At 28.2% G+C, this 4,449-nt stretch overlaps 1 pseudogene; it reads right to left on the bottom strand.

The window, feature by feature from the left end:
• Positions 1-2,429: 2,429 nt before the first annotated feature.
• Positions 2,430-4,230, bottom strand: LOC101511651 (GDSL esterase/lipase At1g23500-like; annotated as a pseudogene).
• Between the last annotated feature and the right edge of the window lie 219 nt (positions 4,231-4,449).

Here is a 4,449-nt window from a genome sequence, read left to right as displayed (position 1 = left end):
CGGCAACGGCGCCAAAAACTTGATAGCGTTTCAGCAAGTGTACTGAATCGTTGCAAGTAATAATAAAATGGTAGTACCGCGTGTCGAACTCAAGGATTGCGTTTTACTATTGAATTATATTTGATTACTAGAATTGAACAAAAAGGTTCCCAAGTTGATTGAAATAATGTTTGAAATTAACAACAATAATAAAATTGATCTTTTATAATGAGAAAAATGTCAGGGATGAGTTTCACTTCGAATCCAACCTTGGTGTCTAATTTGATCCTAGTTACTGAATTCCTTTATTGAATTATTACCGAATTCTCTTTATTATTCTTGCCCTAATGTCTTAGTGACAGAACCTTTAATTCCAAAGTAACCCCTAATTCCTTAGTGGATTTAAGATTAGAATTAAGCATTACCGTACAGTAATCCTCTTTCTAAATTATTGTCTATGCAACTAATTTAATTGGTTTCATGAGCTGTATCTATCCCTAAACTACAAATTCATGAATTTCTCATCTCAAGTATTCATAAAGTTCACTTCCGTTTCAAAATACAAATCGTAGAACATTTTAATGTTGATCAAGTAATAAAAAACATTAAACTCAGTGAAGAGAAAAATAATTCAATCAACTCATTGATATAACTAGAAATCAAATCAGAAAAAATAAGGGTTTCATCTTGTTACAGTCATCCCTAACAAATAGGGTTTAGTTACTCATGACAGAGATAAAAAAGATAGAGATTAGAGAAAAATTACAACAAAGATTCATGAATGATTCTTGATAAAACTAATCTAAAATGGTGTTAGAAACGACCGTCTTTGAGTTTCTCTGCTAGAGCACAAGTCTCACAACTTCCCAATAGTCAAAAAGATGCCTAGAAAGTGAGAAAAAAATTGCATTTTAATGAATGCTGACGCGTGATAATATGTCCATACCCAATTTATATGATGTTCTACTCGTATTAATATTAATTTACATGATGCTCTACCTTACCAATTTACATGATTCTCTACACATAACAATGTGCATGATGTATATATATTATACTCAAACTTCTTTATTGCAAATTTTTAGAAATAGTTCATCCCATCTTGTAACAATTCTTTAATTTCTTAAATTTTTTTGCATCTTGTTTAGTTGTTATTCTAATTGATATTTAAGTCAATAAAAATATTAAATCACATCACATATTTAATACAATCTATAAAGTAATTTACCATTAACCAAATTTTCAACTCATAAACAAATTTACGGTTTAAAATAAAAAAAATTGTATCGATAATTGTTTTTTTTCCATAAGTTTTTTATTTTTTTTTCACCCCTCCACTTGACTACGTTTTCATATTTATAATCGTATTTTGTGTTTTGTAAGTTATTGTTTGTGACTGATATTATTTGTAGAAATACAATTAAAAATGATATTATAAAAATATTTCAACATAAAAAAAGAAAGATAACAGATTTTTAAAAAAGGTTGGAAGTAGGATTGCTTTAACAAGAGACATTAATTTGTGATTGAAATATGCAAAGTCGCATTATGGTATGATACTTGCCTATAGTTTTTTTTTAATTGTGCTAACATTTTAAAAATATATTATTTACACTCATCTTTATTAGAATTTAAGGATACTGTTTATACTCACTTCATTAAAATTTATCCTTATAAAAAAATATATTAGTAAATTGATATCAAAGAATACAATAAATATCAAAACCTATTACAATACAACGTTTGTTTACGTTGTAGTTACACACTAATGTTCTTTAATTATCATTTGATTTTGTTTAATATTATGATTCATTTTAATGTTCCTTAATTATCCTTTGATTTTGTTTAATATTATGATTCATTTTAATGTTCTTTAATTATCATTTGATTTTGTTTAATATTATGATTCATTTTAATGTTCCTTAATTATCCTTTGTTTTGTTTAATATTATGATTTATTTTTAAATAAACAATAAAACTATTAGAGGCATTTAGTTTTCTTATTGAGGACTTTTTATTTATTAGAAGCAAATGATAATGATGGAAGAATAAGGGGTCCTCTTAGTGATTACAAAAAGTACAGCTCTATATTAACGTTAACCATAGAACTATCATTTAATCAAGCAACGAACTAGTTATTTTTTACTATAATATTGATTTCGCAATATTTTGGTGATGTTAGCAGATTTAATATTAGGGTTTTTTATTTGGTACAATGACTACGTACAAAATTTAACGATTAAAGGTGTTCAGTTTACAAGGATAGATAAGTGGCTCAAATTCAATAACTACATTTGGTGAGTTATATTAGGAAGATTTTCATAATCTTTAATTTTTTCTCTTAATATAAATTGCGAATTAATGTGAGGGCTAAAAATGAATGATTGGTAAATACAGGACAAGAAAGGAAATTTAGGATAAGTAAGAAGAATTGCAAGCCAATTATTTTTTTAAAATTTGTTTGGATAAATAAATAGTCTAATATTATAACTAGTAAGATCAAAATTTAGATTTTTTAACATCAAAGCGAGAGTGAGCTGATAAGCTCTCTCTGTAGGATGGGCAACATCCCAGAAAAAGTAGGATGCTGTGCTTGGACATTGAATACTGTATATGTTGCATGCTGCTCCCATCTCAAATGTCCCTATTCCACAACATCCGTTTCATGCGTTTAAGAATCCTGAAATATTCATTTAACATTTCTTTAATAATTTATTACTTATAAATTATATATTAGTTTAATAATAGAGTAGTAATGAAATTGAATGAATTACCTAAAGCGAAAGGGTTTGTTATGAGACTAAGCACAGGAGAATAGACGTCAACAAATGTAACATCGTAATCGGGAAGAGTGGCTTTAAGACTAGAAACTCCATTAGCTAACATGCCATTGAATTGTTGTTCTAGCTGCAGGTAAGCATCCCAATGGTAGTGTACTTAGAACCCATACATGTCGTGCTCCCAATTGATATATACTCTGTTTTTATCAATCAATCAATAAATTAAATTAATAATCAAGATTAATTAATGAATATTATTGAAATTGATTTGCCTCATAGATCACCTTGAGAAAACTTTGACTTGTCCCAACTAAAGTAGAAGAATATGTAGATGATGTTAGCCGCTTTATCTGCTCCAACAAGTGCTTTCAACTTTCCAATGTAATCTTGAAAATTATTCAATTGAGTGCCCATTGTCAAAACATTCTGCACACAATATTATTCATTATATTTATAATTAATTTAAGATAGCAAATATTGATTGAAAATAATTAATTAATGCTATTATTACTACGTACATGAACGTTTGCAGTCATATCGTCAAGTCCTGGTCAGCTGATGCAAAACATACTCTAGTAGGAAGGTCTTGAGCTTGTAAATTTACGTTCAGATATGCTGGTAATGCGTCTTTCACTCCCATAGCCGCCGCTAAATTAACACACACCCGAAACACATTTGTATCATAATACTGATTAAACAAATTATATAAGTTAGTGATTATAAATGACTATAATAGAATTATAATTAGTTAATGCTTGTTATATATATATGACTTACTTATTAAATCAGATAGAACTCTGCCATTTCCGAATCTTCCGGTAGCCACACCTCCATTCTTTCTTCTATTGAATGACCTAGCATTTTTATTGCAATATAAACGCAAACCATCAACTTTGCCAACATTCAGATATTAGTTTATTGTAAATAAAGGAAAGCTACTTTTTAGAGTGTGAAATAGTACAATAAGGGATAATGTAAGATGATTTCCATCAAATAAATAAAAATTTCTTAATGATTACCAATAGATAGCTGTGGGTGGAATGTAGATGTGATATTGTATAGCTTGATCACTTCTTCCTTTCTATATTGTAGACCAAAAAGTGTTCAAGTATTCTATTTTAAATTATGAACCAAAGCATTCTAACTAATGGAAATTAGTGTCTATGGTTCATTAACCCAACTTATGATTACGTGTTCCAGATGATTTGAGGTATTGATAGTGGAAGAATTGGATGTTAAATATTTATTGTGTGTAACCTTAACATCTATTTTTCGTAAGAAAATATGTGATAAGCTTGTGATTAAATACATCATGTGTCAAATGTCAATGTTATCAATGTCGGGATGAGATCAAAATTGAATTTAAAGAAGTCACTTAGCTAATGTTGTGTTTTCCTTCCTATCTTGTAACTTGGAACATGGTGAATAAACTTTCTATCACTTAGCTAATTTTCATTGTTACTTTTTCCATGTATTATAGTATATTTTTACACACTTTTTAAGAGAGATATCAGAAAAGAATAACAGTTAATCTAATTATAGACACATGTAAAAATTGTTTGACATTTTCGATGGATAGATGATACTTGTGAATGAATTATCTGCGATAATGGGAGATTGAAAACGCTAATGTGTTATTGTTCTTCTATATATGCATGAAAGTGAGTTAGTTGGTAACAAAAAGAGTTTT

This window comes from Cicer arietinum, chromosome 4, assembly GCF_000331145.2.
Source record: "Cicer arietinum cultivar CDC Frontier isolate Library 1 chromosome 4, Cicar.CDCFrontier_v2.0, whole genome shotgun sequence".
NCBI lineage: Eukaryota > Viridiplantae > Streptophyta > Magnoliopsida > Fabales > Fabaceae > Cicer > Cicer arietinum.
The sequence above is the reverse complement of the archived record's forward strand: the minus strand, read 5'-3'. Positions and strand labels throughout refer to the sequence as shown.